General features: G+C 49.9%; 1 non-coding gene across 1 annotated transcript; it reads right to left on the reverse strand.

Moving 5' to 3' along the window:
* Window positions 1-775: 775 nt before the first annotated feature.
* LOC116484376 (small Cajal body-specific RNA 16) lies at window positions 776-962 on the reverse strand. Its single transcript, XR_004252549.1, has one exon. It is a non-coding gene; the product is annotated as a small Cajal body-specific RNA 16 (non-coding RNA).
* Window positions 963-15,826: the final 14,864 nt, after the last annotated feature.

The following is a 15,826-nucleotide window of genomic DNA, read 5'->3' on the forward strand; positions in this document are numbered from 1 at the left end:
TCACCCACGCTGCAGTATAGTGGCGCGATCTCGGCTCACTGGAACCTCCAACTCCCGGGTTCAAGCGATTCTCCTGCCTCAGCCTCTTGGGATTACAGGCATATGCCACTGCACCCAGCTAATTTCATGTTGGCCAGGCTGGTCTTGAACTCTTGACCTCAGATGATCCGCCTGCCTCGGCCTCCCAAAGTGTTGGGATTACAGGCATTAACCACAGTGCCCAGCCTGAAATTATGCCCTTTGTTTTTTTTCCTCGGTGTTTTGCTCTTGTTGCCCAGGCTGGAGTGCAGTGGTGTGATCTCGGCTCTCTGCAGCCTCTCCACCTCCTGGGTTCAAGCGATTCTCCTGCCTCAGCCTCCTGAGTAGCTGGGATTACAGGCACGCACCACCACGCCCAGCTAATTTTTTGTATTTTTAGTAGAAACGGGGTTTCATCATGTTGGCCAGGCTGGTCTCGACCTCCTGACATCAGATGATCCACCCACCTTGACCTCCCAAAGTGCTGGGATTACAGGCATGAGCCGCTGCACCTGGCTGAATTATGCCCTTTAAGTGTGATCATTTAACCTTGTCTCCCTAACTGGGCTGTAATTCCCAGAGAACAAGCGCCATGACTGTTTTCTTCATCTCTGTATCCGTAACATTTAACATGATGTCAGGCCAATGTATCAACAAATGTTTATTGAATGAAAGACATGACGGTAACATTGTTTATGAAGTTTTGCAAAGCAAGTGCTCTGTGATACTAACTACAACCATTTTCTTTAAACGTAGGTCCTGTTTGCAGTATCATACATGATCATCAAACTGCTGCTAGAATGCTCACACCTGTTACTGCAAATTCAAAACCCAGAAAAGACTTCTCCCGGGAATTTACTGTAGGTCAGGGTTGGGCTGCCTGGTACAATGCTGCACCCACAACTTGGCAGGCTCAACAACACAGGAGCCTTTCCCCAGACCGTCTGCCCTGAACACTTTGTCTCCATGCTTGACATACCTGGATGCCCTGCTCAGGTCACTTCGAACGCTCTCATCAACGAGGGGCAGGAAGAAAATAGTGGTTGCTGCATGTTTTCAGCCAATCGTCGGGGGATATTTCTCATTTTCTGTTGAAACCTTGGGGAAAAAGTAACATAATGTGCTTTAAAAGGACAAAAGTCATTCGACGCTTACCACACTCCTAGAAACCTGGGCTAACCCAGCCAGAGACCCCAATGCTTTTCTGCTGGCTACGGGGCCTCCCTGCAGCTCCTCACTCCAATTTCGGTGGCTGTGTGCGGACCAAGTTCTCTTTTGTCGCCTCCTGTCCAAGCCCTAGTTGCGATGGGAGGAGCCGTCCCTGAAATCCCGGGCGCCGTGGAGGGGCTCTTGTCTCTGGGTCTCTGGTCGCCTGGTCAGTGCCTCCAGCCCCCGGAAGAGCTCTGTTATCGTCCCGGGGCGAGCCCAACTCCGCAGACTAGGGCCGGTGGCGGCGGAACTGTGGTCAGGGCTGCCCTGAGTCATCCTGCGGACCGCCAGTCGGCCACCACCAGGAGGCGAGAGCACGTTTCCTCTCCAACAGGACAAAGCACGTATCTCCAGTTACTTCCCACTCCCCTGGGCGGAAGTAGCTCCGCCAGCAACTTCCGACCGGAAGTGATAACTTACCATAGAGATAGCAGCTAGAGAGTCGATGACTTTGGATCTGGGTCATCCAAGCCGGACTTAAAGGGGTCGCAGCCCGTGCGATGTGGTTAATGGGGACTAGAGCCTGGGCCAGAGGGGAGGGCCCTGGAGCGAGGCAATCAGAAGGAACATCCCATTTCTTGAAAGCCCGCTGGGTGCCTGGAGCTGTGAAAGCATTTATCTCTCTACTCCTCATGCAACCCTCTGAATTAAGTGCAAAGACCACCTCTGTCTTGCAGATGAGAAGTGGGGCGCTCCGGAGATGCTTGGTTACTTTCCCAAGCACAGCCGGCCAGGAAGTGGCAGAGCTGGGTTCACACCTAAGTCATTTCTGCTCCAAACCCAATGCCCTTTCCACCACCCCAGGTGGCAGGAAGGAGAAAGCTCAAGAGCAGAGGGGCTATGTGAAGATGCAGGCCGTGCTGGCCTATTGGGACACCCTCCGAAAAGCCTATTGCTCCAGAAGACCTGGTAGATTCCCGACAGTTCAGTGTCTGTGGGCAGAGGAAGCAACGAACAGGAATCTCGCTCTGAGTCTAATCCCACAACTAAGGAAGCATTGCTGGACCTTGTGTCAGAGGCGTTTGAACCAGAGCAACGCCATCTTGAATAGGGGCTGGGTAAAATCAGGCTGAGAGCTACTTGGCTGCATTCCTAGGTCATACAGGTCATAAAGACCTTGCTGATCAAACAGGCTGCAGTAAAGAAGACGGCCAAAATCCTCCAAAACCAATTTGGCTATGAGAGTGACCTCTGGTTGCCCTCACTGCTACACGCCCACCAGCGCCATGACAGTTTACAAATGCCATGGCAACGTCAGGAAGTTACCCTACATGGTCCAAAAATGGGAGGCATGAATAATCCACCCCTTGTTTAACATATCACCAACAAATAACCATTAAAAAAAAAAGGCCAGGCGCACTTTGGGAGGCTGAGGCAGATGGATCACTTGAGGTCGGGAGTTCGAAACCAGCCTGACCAACCTGGTGAAACCCCATCTCTACTAAAAATACAAAATTAGCCAGTCGTGGTGGCCCACACCTGTAATCTCAGCTACTTGGGAGGCTGAGGCAGGAGAATCGCTTGAACCCAGGAGGCGGAGGTTGCAGTGAGCCAAGATCACACCACTGAGGCCGGGCATGGTGGCTCGCGCCTGTAATTCCAGCACTTTGGGAGGCCAAGGCGGGCAGATCACCTGAGGTTGGGAGTTTGAGACCAGCCTGACCAACATGGAGAAACCCCACCTCTACTAAAATTACAAAAAATTAGCCAGGCATTGTGGTGCATCCTGTAATCCCAGCTACTTTGGAGGCTGAGGCAGGAGAATTGCTTGAACCGGGCAGGTGAAGGTTGCGGTGAGCCGAGATTGCACCATTGCACTCCAGCCTGGGCAACAAGAGAGAAACTCTGTCTCAAAAAATAAAATAAAATAAAGACCGTGCCACTGCATTCCAGCTTGGGTGACAGAGCGAGATTTTTATGACCGTACCTCCTTCACAATGTCTTTGCATTCTCTCACATTCAACAATACATACCGTTAGCTTTATTAACTCGGAAATATTCAACTTAAATTTTTGTTTTGATGCAGGAGCTACAATTCTGTTTTGTTTTACCATATTTCATGAGTTTACGTAAGAATGAAAGGATATAATTGTATAATTAGCTTAACTGGAGTAAACAACCCAAGTGGCTTCAGGCAGGCATTGGGCTCACCTGATTGGGGCAGAAGCCAGGTGCCCCTGGAGAGGAGCCTCCAGGTTTCTTGTGTGTGTGTGATCCCCGTCAGTACCACTTGGGAGTGGGAGAGGGACTTTTCTCAAAGGAAGCAGAGGTGAAGGCGTCCTGGACAGGCAATGGAGGCGTCTACTCCGTGGCCCTACGTCTGCCCCCGGTGGTGGCTCTTGGTGGCGCCGCTGACCACAGGTGACGTCAGAAACAAGCAAGCCGTGCACCTGGCAGGTCTTCCCCGGGGCTGCCTGTCTGACCTGCAGGATAGAGTGCACGCGATTGCTTTCCCCCTCTTTTTCCATTTCTGCTTCATTAGGAAAAAACAAAACTCAACAACTCACCCTTACCTGTCCTGGCCTTGTTGATCTGACCTCCTGTTTCATCACCTTGGTGCCCACACAGACCCCTGCTGTGGCCATTCTGCCCAGCCCAGCTCCCAGACGCTCTGCGCATCCGCACTCCAGCCAAGTACACCTGCCCTTTGCAGCCAGCTCTGGTCCCAGGTGACGGTTTCTTCTCACATGCTCTCCAGTGCCAATTCTTTGACATATCCTGTGTCCCCTGGGCTATTTGTTACACATCCTTCGATGAACACATCTGGTCTCTGTTGAGTGGGGCTGTTCTCTCTAAAGGCAGGGTGTTGTCAGCATCCTCAGCCTTATTGGGAAGGTGAGGTCTGCAGCAGGAGCCTTTGCCCCCACCTCCCCAGACAAGAGAGGAGATATTACCCCAGATAAATCCCCCAGAGCTGGGAGGACTGCAGGAAGCAGAGATACACATCTCCATCCTGGTCGGATGCTTGCTACACCACAGACCCTGCCAGCAGGTCCTGGCATGGCTGCCAGAGAGAATGTGGTGAGAGGCCAGGCATAATGACTCATGCCTATAATCCCAGCACTTTGGGAGGCTGAGGCAGGCGGATCACCTGAGGTCAGGAGTTCAAGACCAGTCTGGCCAACATGGTGAAACCCTGTCTCTATTAAAAAATACAAAAATTAGCCAAGTGTGGTGGCAAATGCCTGTAATCCCAGCTACTGGGGAGGCTGAGGCAGGAGAATCACTTGAACCTGGGAGGCAGAGGTTGCAGTGAGCCGAGATCACACCACTGCACTCCAGCCGAGGCTGCAGAGTGAGACTCCATCTTGAAAAAAAAAAAAAAAAAGAGAGAGAGAGAGAATGTAGTGAGAGTTCTTGAATTCTTAGGAGAAACTTGGCATGTGGCCCCTGAAGGTGAGCAAACTTGGACATAGAGCCTGTCGCTTGTTCTTCTCTGGGGAGCTCCGAGACCAAAGTCTTCTTTAGTTGCTGTGCTCTGCGAGGCCAAAAGGACAGTGGTGTAACAGGTCTGGGAAGGAAAGGACGGTTACGGAGATCGGCCAAATAATGACCCTCACCCCAAAGATGTCCACACCCCAATCCACGGAACTTGTGAATACGTCACTTTATGTGGCAAAAGAGATTTTTGTGGATGTGAAGAACCTTGGGATGGGGGATTAGTTTAGATTATCCAGGTGGGCTCAATGTAATCACAGTGATCGCTACAAAAGGGAGGCAAGGGACTCCTAACCATCTTCTGCACCCTACTCCTTGTTTCCAATAAAGTTATGTCCTTAGATAGTGAAAAATAAAAAAGGGGGAGGCAGGAGGGTCAGCAATAGAGAAGGGACGTGAGGATGGAAGGAGAGAGGGAGAGAGAGTTGGAGAAGTGTGGCAGCGGGATTTGAAGGTGGAGGAAGGAACCATAAGCAAGTGTTTTGTGTGGGCAGGTCTGTGCAAATCTACCCCAAAGTCCAAGGAAGCTGAGAGGCTAAGAAAACAGGCTGACGCAACTAGTTTTTTGTTTTTTTTCTTTTCTTGAGACGGAGTTTCTCTCTTGTTGACCAGGCTGGAGGGCAATGGCGCGATCTTGGCGCACCACAACCTCCTGGGTTCAAGCGATTCTCCTGCCTCAGCTTCCCGAGTAGCTGGGATTACAGGCATGCACTACCATGCCTGGCTAATTTTGTATTTTTAGTAGAGATGGAGTTTCTCCACATTGGTCAGGTGGGTCTTGAACTCCCGACCTCAGGTGATACACCTGCCTTGGCCTCCCAAAGTGCTGAGATTATAGGCATGAGCCACTGCGCCCAGCCCTTTCTTTTCTTTTTCTTTTTTTTTTTTTTTCGAGATGGAGTCTCTGTTGTCCAGGCTGGAGTGCAGTGGCATGATCTTGAGCCCACCTGGATAATCACTGCAACCTCCACCTCTCCGGTTCAAGCGATTCTCCTGCCTCAGCCTCCCGAGTAGCTGGGATTACAGACGTGCACCACCATGCCTGGCTAATTTTTTGTGCTTTCTGTAAAGATGGTGTTTTACCATGTTGGCCAGGCTGTTCTCAAACTCCTGACTTTAGGTGATCCACCCGCCTCGGCCTCCCAAAGTGCTGGGATTACAGGCATGAGCCACGCGCCCGGCCTAGTTTCTTAGAAAGAAAAATTTAATAGGGGCTTATAAACAGAAGCCATGTCTGTGTCTCAGAAGATAGTGGGACAAGATACTGGATCCCTGGGCCATTATCCCCAGGCCCAGGGCTTATGTATCATAGGGAAGGGGGGTGTTCAGAAGGGATGTGTAGGATAATTAGAGCTGGATTTACAGTAAGTGCCTGTCCTTAGTCAAGGAACACTAGATGAATTGGAAATCTTAGAGACGTTCCCAGAACAGGGGTTAATCAGAAGACATGGCAGATTCACACCCTAGATGGAGTTGCTTTGGCCTCTACAGCAAGGAGTACAGGAGGCCTCTAGAAGCTGGAGAAGGCAAGAACACAGATTTTCACCTGGAGCCTTCTGAAGGAAGCACAGTAGCCAACACCTCGGTTTGTCACACCTAGAGCTACGAGGGAGTTTGGAAAGTGTAGCCACTTTCTGTCCAGTGGAACTGTCTCTGGAGTTGTCCCAAAGGTGGTGGCAGGGAAATTCCCAAAAGGGATTGCCCCAAACTCTCCCAGGATGGGGTCAGTTGGAATTCCAAAGAAACAAGCATTAAATGCCAGGGTGATGATTCCAGAGCATTTCTTAGGGGAATGTGCACGCAGAGGGCTGCAGCACGCTGGAGGGGGTCAGAGAGAAGAGAGATGCTTTGCCCGGGTTTGCCCGGAATGAGGGGTCGGGTTATGGAGTTTGTATGGGGTTTAAGGAATTTGGCTCGGGGCAGTGGCTAGTTTCTATGTGCGTAGCAACATGGTTCATCTTTCAGTGTTTCAGTCAACAACCTAAACAACTTTATGAGTGCCTGGGAAGGTACAAGGCCCCAGCTTGGGTTCAAGCCTGTAGGGAAAGCAGGCAGCTGGCGGGGTCACAGGCAGGCAGGACACTCTGTGTTTCTCATTCAGGACATAGAAACAAAGCATGGGGCAGCTGGGCACGGTGGCTCACACCTGTAATTCCAGCACTTTGCCGGGCCGAGGCTGGTGGATCACTTGAGATCAGGAGTTTGAGATCAGCCTGGCCAAAATGGTGAAACCCCGTCTCTACTAAAAATACAAAAATTAGCTGAGTGTGGCAGTGGGCGCCTGTAGTCCCAGCTACTCAGGAGGCTGAGGCAGCAGAATTGCTTGAACCCAGGAAGGGGAGGTTGCAGTGAGCCGAGATCACACCATTGCACTCCAGCCTGGGTGACAAAAGCAAAACTCCATCTCAAAAAAAAAAAAAAAAAAAAAGAAAGAAAGAAAAGAAAAAGAAAAAAAAGAAAGCATACGGCAGCCGGGCATGGTGGCTCACACCTGTAATCCCAACACTTTGGGAGGCCGAGGCTGGTGGATCACTTGAGGTCAGGAGTTCAAGATCAGCCTGGCCAACATGGTGAAACCTCGTCTCTACTAAAAATACAAAAATTAGCCGAGTGTGGCAGCAGGCGCCTGTAGTCCCAGCTACTCGGGAGGTTGAGGCAGGAGAATCACTTGAACCCAGGAGGCGGAGGTTGCAGTGAGCTGAGATTGTGCAACTGCACTCCAGCCTGGGTGACACAGAAAGACTCTGTCTCAAAAAATACATAAATAAATAGTTTTGTTACAATTTTGTATGCAAGAGGTCAGGGACATACTTATAATAAACATTTTCTTTCTTTCTTTTTTTGAGTTTTTTTTTTGAGACAGAGTCTTGCTTTGTCAGGCTGGAGTGCAATGGTGCAATCTTGACTCACTGCAACTTTCACCTCCTGGGTTCAGGCGATTCTCCTGCCTCAGCCTCCTGAGTAGCTAGGATTACAGGCACGCGCCACCACACTCAGCTAATTTTTGTATTTTTAGTAGAGATGGGGGTTTCACCATGTTGGCCAGGCTGGTCTTAAACTCCTTACCTTAAGTGATAAGCCTGCCTCAGCCTCCCAAAGTGTTGGGATTACAGGCGTGAGCCACTGCGCCCCGCTAAAAGTTTTCTTTGTGGATTTTGTGAAATTCAAATATAACTGGTGTTCTATACTTTATCTGGCAGCCCTAATTGCAAGGCAAAAGCCACAGTATCCCCCTGCACATGGCTGAGAGGAAGCAGATGGGGGCAGGAGAGGTGCTGGCAGTTTGCAGATGTGCAGAGCTGGTGGAAGACATTCCTCAAAGTCCCCATGGTTCGGGAACCCACTTTATTTATGTTTTACTTTAATTTTTTTTTTTTTTTGAGACAGGGTCTCACTCTGTTGCCCAGGCTGGAGTACAGTGGCACAATCAGGGATCACTGCAGTCTTGATCTCCTGGGCTGAAGCAATACTCCTGCTTCAGCACCCAACCTCACCCCGGCTCCAGCAGCTGGGACTACAGGCACGTGCCACCATGCCCAGCTAATTTTTTGTTTGTTTTTTTGAGACAGAGTTTTGAGAGTTTTGCTCTTCTTGCCCAGGCTGGAGTGCAATGGTACAATCTCAGCTCACTGCAACCTCCGCCTCTTGGGTTCAAGCGATTCTCCTGCCTCAGCCTCCATGCACCACCACGCCCAGCTAATTTTTTTGTATTTAGTAGAGACGGGGTTTCACCATGTTGGTCAGGCTGGTCTCAAACTCCTGACCTCAGGTGATCCACCCGCCTTGGCCTCCCAAAGTGCTGGGATTAAAGGCGTGAGCCACCGCACCTGGCCTATTTTTTATTTTATTTCATTTTTATTTTTATTTTTATTTTAGTAGAGACAAGAAGTTCTCACTATGCTGCTGGTCTCAAACTCCTGAGCTCAAGAGATCCTCCCACCTCAGCCTCCTAAAGTGCTGGGAATACGGGTGTGAACCACTGCGTCTGGCCTCAGGACCCCATTTTAGAGAACAGGCATCCCAGTCCTAGGGCCAGCCACAAGCCCTCCACAGCAAAGACTCAGCAGCCTGTGGCTGGCAGCTCCTGATGTTTTGCTCACCTATGCAGAGGTGGCCACGGGGCTGCTGCCTGGCATCTGGAATGCTTTTGAGGGGAGGCAGAGGAGAGCAGGGGGGTTGGATTACAGTGTGTGGTGCTAACCATTCCACAGTCGTTTTGAGCTCTGCAGGGTGGTGGCTGGCAGGACCCACTGAGGAACCAGGGCCAGGAAGCAGGCCTTCCTCTGGCCCTGATAGCTCTGGGTAGTGCTGGGCTCAGGCTGCAGCTGTGCCTACAGCTGTCAGGCAGGAACCTGACTCTCAGAGGCACCTGTGTGCAGGAGCCTCCTGTGGTTTGAGGCCAAAGCTTATGCACCACCCCTGCCCTCTGATGATGAGTGACCTTATCGAGTCCTCATATAACCCAGGAGGTGGCTGCCACTAATAGTTTTCCATTTTACAGATGGGGACTCGATAAGGTCACGTTGTTAGAGCCTCTAGCTGTGGTAACTGCATACTGCAGGGGGGCAGCCAAGCTGTGCCAGGGAACACCATGGGGAGGGCCTCTGTCCAGGTGTCTGAGTCTGTTTTGTGCGGCTATCACAGGATACCTGAGACTGGGTTATTTATAAAGAAAGGAAATTTAGGCCAGGCACGGTGGCTCACACCTGTAACCCCAGCACTTTGGGAAGCCCAGGCAGGTGGATCACCTGAGGTCAGGAGTTTGAGACCAGCCTGGCCAACATGGTGAAACTCTGTCTCTACTAAAAATACAAAAATTAGCCAGGAGTGGGGGTGTGCACCTGTAATCCAGGTACTCAGGAGGCTGAAGCACGAGAGTCGCTTGAACCCAGGAGGTAGAGGTTGCAGTGAGCTGAGATTGCAAAACTGCACTCCAGTCTGGGCAACAAGAGCGAAACTGTGTCTCAAAAGAAAAAAAAAGGGAAATTTATAAATTTATTTCTCACAGTTCCAGAGGCTGGGAAGTCCAAGTTCAAGCCTCCACTATCTGGTGAGGGCCTTCCTGCTGTGTCCTCACAGGCAAAGATGGAAGGGGGAACTCAATTCTTTAAGTCATTTTTTTTTTAAAAACAGAGTCTCGCTTTGTCGCCCAGGCTAGAGTGCAGTGGCGCGATCTTGGCTCACTGCAAGCTCCGCCTCCCAGGTTCACGCCATTCTCCTGCCTCAGCCTCCCAAGTAGCTGGGACTACAGGCGTGCACCACCACACCCAGCTAATTTTTGTATTTTTGATAGAGATGGGGTTTTACTATGTTGGCCAGGCTGGTCTTGAGCCCCTGACCTCAGGTGATCTGTCCGCCTCGGCTTCCCAAAGTGCTGGGATTACAGGCATGAGCCACCGTGCCTGACTCTTAAATCCTTTTTATACAACATTAATCCATTAGCCTCTACCTCACAACACTGTTGCATTAAGGATTAAGTTTCCAACAGATGACTTTTGGGGAACATATTTAGGCCATAGCACCAGGTGAGCACTGGACTGGCTTCAAATCCTCCAGCTCACCAGCTTTCCCATTCATACATGTTCTCTCTCTCTGTCTCTCCCTCTTCCAAGGTAAGTTTATTAACCTCTTGCCTCAGTTACCTTTTCTGTAAAATGGGAATCATCATTCATAATCTCACGTGATTTCTGAGGATTCAGTGAGGATTGATGTGTAAAGCACTCAGAAGGCATGAGAGAAGTGCCAGCTCTCCCAGGGAGGTAGATAGCAGGCTCTAAGGTGCCCTGGTTAAATACTCACTGTTTTTCACAGTTCAGAAAAGCCCTCAACATCACAGGCTCATGGGACCCCATTAAGAGCCTGCATCATGGCTTTGGGGATGGATCTATTTGATTCCAGTTGGGGCAGCCCCATCCAATGGAAATATAATGCAGGCCACATAAGTCATTTTAGATTTTCTGGTAGTCACAGTAAACAATACAAAGAAACAGATGATGTTAATTTTAAGGACACGCACGGTGGCTCACACCTGTAATCCAGCACTTTGGGAGACTGAGGTGGGTGGATCACTTGAGGCCAGGAGCTCGAGACCAACCTGGGCAACCTGGTGAAACCCTATCTGTACTGAAAATACAAAAATTAGCCAGGCGTGGTGGCACACACTTCTAATCCCAGCTACTCAGGAGGCTGAGGCAGGAGAATTGCTTGACCTAGAAGATGGAGGTTGCAGTGAGCTGAGATCATGCCACTGCACTCAGCCTGGGTGACAGAGCAAGACTCTGTCTCAAAAAAAAAAAAAATAAATAAAAAAGAGAAAGAAAGAAAAGAAAAAGAAACAGGTGGCTCACATCTGTAATCCCAGCACTTTGGGAGGCTGAAGTGGGCAGATCACTTGAGACCATGAGTTTAAGACCAGCCTGGCTGACATGATGAAACCCCATCTCTAATAAAAATACAAAAATTAGCCAGGCGTGGTGGCACATGTTTGTAATCCCAGCTACTCAGGAGGTTGAGGCATGAGAATTGCTTGAACCTGGGAGTCAGAGGTTGCAGTGAGCTAAGATTGCACCATTGCACTTCAGCCTGGCTCAAAAAAAATTTTTTTTTTTTTTGAGACAGAGTCTGGCTGTGTCACCCAGGCTGGAGTGCAAGTGACACAATCTCGGCTCACTGCAAGCTCTGCCTCCAGGGTTCACGCCATTCTCCTGCCTCAGCCTCCCGAGTAGCTGGGACTACAGGCGCATGCCACTACGCCCGGCTAATTTTTTGTATTTTTAGTAGAGACGGGGTTTCACCATGTTAGCCAGGATGGTCTTGATCTCCTGACCTCGTGATCTGCCCTCCTCGGCCTCCCAAAGTGCTGGGATTACAGGCGTGAGCCACCATGCCCAGCCAAAAAAAAAATTTTTTTTTAACTTTATTTAACAGATAAAAATATTATAATATGTAATCATATAAAAACTATTAGACTAATTTTACTTTCTTTTCTGTATTAAGTCAGAAATTGGTGCATGTTTCCTACTTATGACACCTCTCAATTCACACTGACCGCAGGTCAGAGGCTTGGTAGCCACATGGGGCTCATGGCTGCCACAGTGGATGGTGCAGAGCTAGCAGCTGTTGTCTCCCCAAGCCCAATCCTTGAAATCTTGGGATATAAAGGAAGGAAGGGAGGGAGGAAATTGGCATGATCACCTCGGCTGGCCAGGTATCTGGCTTTGTGCTAGTTATATTCCTGTGCGGTATGTCATTTAACTTCAAAGCAACCCTAGGAATGAGGTATTATTGTGCTTATGTTTTAGTTTTTTATTTTTTATTTTTATATATATTTTTTGTGACAGAGTGCTGCTCTGTCGCCCAGGCTGGAGTGCAGTGGTGCTATCTTGGCTCACTGTAACCTCCACCTCTCGCCTCCTGGGTTCAAGTGATTCTCCTGCCTCAGCCTACTCGGGAGGCGCACGCTAACACAACTGGCTAATTTTTTGTGTGTTTTAGTAAAGGAGGGGTTTCACCATGTTGGCCAGGCTAGTCTGGAACTCCTGAGCTCACACAATCCACCCACCTTGGCCTCCCAAAGTGCTAGGATTACAGGCGTTAACCACCGCGCCCACCCTGTGCTTATGTGTTTGTTTGTTTTTTTTTTTGAGACAGAGTCTCGCTGTGTTGCCAGGCTGGAGTGCAATGGCGCGATCTCGGCTCACTGCAACCTCCGCCTCCTAGGCTCAAGTGATTCTCCTGCTTCAGCCTCCCAAGTGGCTGAGATTAGCACGCCCAGCTAATTTTTGTATTTTGAGTAGAGGCAGGGTTTCGCCATGTTGGCCAGGATGGTCTAGAACTCCTGACCTCAGGTGATCCGCCCACCTCGGCCTCCCAAAGTGCTGGGATTACAGGAGTGAGCCACTGTGCCTGGCCATGTTTTAAAGGCTCAGAAAGATTAAATAACTTGCTTGAGGCCACCCAGGAAACAAGAAATAGGGTCAAGATTTTAAGCTTCCACGTTGGGCGCGGTGGCTCAGGCCTGTAATCCCAGCACTTTGGGAGGCCGAGGCGGGCGGATCACAAGGTCAGGAGATCGAGACCATCCTGGCTAACACGGTGAAACCCCATCTCTACTAAAAATACAAAAAATTAGCCGGGCGTGGTGGCGGGCGCCTGTAGTTCCAGCTACTCGGGAGGCTGAGGCAGGAGAATGGCGTGAACCTGGGAGGCGGAGCTTGCAGTGAGCCGAGTTCGCGCCACTGCACTCCAGCCTGGGTGACAGAGCCAGACTCAGTCTCAAAAAAAAAAAAAAAAGATTTTAAGTTTCTAAATCCCTGATTGCCCCCTATGGTCTGCTGGAATCAATGATGTCCTTAAAGTCATCCCAGTGGCCATTTCTCCAAGTTGGCCATTCCTTTCTACCTGTAACACATTCCTCCCAACCGCCACCCCCTGCCTTCTGGCCAAACAACTTAGGTTGTGCGTGTGTCTGCGTGTGTGTGTGTGTGTGTGTGTGTGTGTGTGTTTTAAGATGGAGTCTTGCTATGTTACCCAGGCTGGTCTCAAACTCCTGAGCTCAGGCGATCCTCCTGCCTCAGCCTCCCAAGGTGCTGGGATTACAGGTTGCTCAGGGGTTTGGCTGCCAGGATATCTGGCCAATTCCAGTAACGGCCAGTCCTGTCCTCCCAGACCATTTCCCTGGGGCTGCTCTTTGGGGTGAGAATAGGAGGCCTGGGGAGTTTTGTGATTGCGACTCTCCCCAGGCTGCAAACTCACCTGGGCAGCTGAAAGACATCTTCGGTTACACTTTCTGTAAAAGGATCCAGCTGGGAGCTTAAGCTTCTCCTTATGGTGCCTGGATTTATGCTCTTGCAAAAGGGGCTGGCGGGCACATACAGGCAGCCCCAGAGCCCACTCTCATCATGATTACAAGCTTTCAGTCTGGCAGCTGTTTCGTTACTATTAAACCTATTTATTTAGCCGGGCACTTTAAGAGGCCTCTGTGATTACTGTCACTCTGCGGGACAGCCAGGAGCCAATTTTCTGAGGATGATAGATTTCTTCTCATTTGTTGCTCTCAAGCTGTGGGTTCCTTCCGTGTTGTGGAGCAAATCACAAGATGCCATCTCCTGGGACTCCTGGGAAGAGAGCTTCAAAAGGGGGTTTCGAAGCTGCCCTTGGGCTGCCCCATCAGCCACTTCTGCAAAATAGCAGGGAAGTTTCAGGAGCCCGAAGAGGCTGCAGTGACTACCCCCTAAGACACAAAGGAAGCCTTTTGAGGAGGAGGGAGAGGTGGGAAGTCTGGGGAGGAGGGTAGAGGACAGACAGCCTGGAGCTCCTGCTTGGATATCCTCAGAGCTGTGGTTCTCAACGTTGTTTGCACATCAGAATCATCTGGGAGCTTTAAAATAACTGAAACCAGCTGGGTGTGGTGGCTGACACCTGTAATCTCAGCAGTTTGGGAGGATCACTTGAAGTCAGGAGTTCGAGACCAGCCTGGCCAACATAGTGAAGCCCTGTCTCTACTAAAAATACAACAATTAGCTGGGCATGGTGGCGGGCACCTGTAATCCCAGCTACTCAGGAGGCTAAGGCAGGAGAATCTCTTGAATCCAGGAAGTAGAGGTTGCAGTGAGCCAGGATTGTGCCACTGCACTCCAGCTTGGATGACGGAGTTAGACTCTGTCTCAAGAAGAAAAAAAAAAAAAAGATACTGAAGTCAGGTACCAAGTACTGACATTCTGATTTTATGGGTGTGGGTGTGGCTTGGGGAGCAGGATGTTTAGAAGCTCCCTGGGTGATTCCAGTGTGCTAGATTAGAGGTGCCCTACATGGTTCTGCAGATGTGCGAAGAGACTGAGATAGTCCCCTGTCAGGAGAAATTGTCCAAGACTTGAAGATGGACAAGAGGGATTCTGGGCATGCCTTCCATGGGGTTCAGGGCCAGGTTTCAGGGATTGCCTGTTTACACAGGACTCTGCTGTCTTTCTGTTGACCAGGCTATTTTATTTATTTATTTATTATTTATTTATTTATTTATTTATTATTTATTTATTTAGAGACGGTGTCTCACTCTGTCGCCCAGGCTGGAGTGCAGTGGCACCATCTTGGCTCACTGCAACCTCCATTTCCTGGGTTCAAGAGAGTCTCCTGCCTCAGCCTCCGGAGTAGCTGGGATTACAGGCATGTGCCACCACGCCCGGCTAATTTTTGAGTCTTTAGTAGAGACGGGGTTTTGCCATTTTGGCCAGGCTGGTCTCGAACTCCTGACTTCAGGTGATCTGCCCGCCTTGGCCTCCCATGGTGTTAGAATTACAGGCATGAGCCACCGCACCTGGCCTGATCAGGCTTTTGAAATCCTCTGATAGGGGAGACATTAAATGGTAGAAAGTGGAAATAATTATTGTCCATAACAACGTAAATGGATTTTGTCCCACAGAGATACAGTTGGAGATGACTGTAAACATTACATTTTATTGCCCTGTAGGACACTGATCCACTTGGTATCTATTAGCGAATCCATCCTAGCATTCCTAACTGCATCTGTATACGGCTGATTTTCAAATTCTGTTTTCAACTGCTCTCCACATCTCATTGGTTCCCTCATTAATTCACAAGTTGAATGAAATTATTTACACATGTTTATTTTATAGTTGAAAGTCATGTTTGCAACTTTTTGAAAAGTACCATTTGGCTCCCCACCAGGCAGAGTCGTGCCCCTTCCTCCTTAACCCTCCGTGCCCGGTACCCCACCTGGCTGTGGCTCTATCACGCGGTGTTGTCTCCCCAGCTACACTAGGGTCCTGGGAACCTGCGCTTCATCCTGCTGGTTAGGTCTTGTGACGTCTGTATTCACTGCACCTGGTCCAGGGTCAGGGAAAGAGGAGGTGCTCAATAAATGTTTCTGGAGAGCCTCACCCCATGGGTCACCAGCATGGATTACCCAGTGTCACTTCATCAGCACCCAATTCACTGTGGGTTTTTTTTTATTTTTTGAGAGAGAGTCTCGCTCTGTCACCCAGGCTGGAGTGCAGTGGCTCAATCTCAGCTCATTGCAAGTTCTGCCTCCCAGGTTCAAATGATTCTCCTGCCTCAACCTCCCGAGTAGCTGGGACTACAGGCACCTGCCATCACGCCCAGCTAATTTTTGTATTTTTGTAGAGACAGGGTTTCACCATGTTGG

This window comes from Hylobates moloch, unplaced genomic scaffold (assembly GCF_009828535.3).
Source record: "Hylobates moloch isolate HMO894 unplaced genomic scaffold, HMol_V3 SCAFFOLD_15, whole genome shotgun sequence".
Classification (NCBI taxonomy): Eukaryota; Metazoa; Chordata; class Mammalia; order Primates; family Hylobatidae; genus Hylobates; species Hylobates moloch.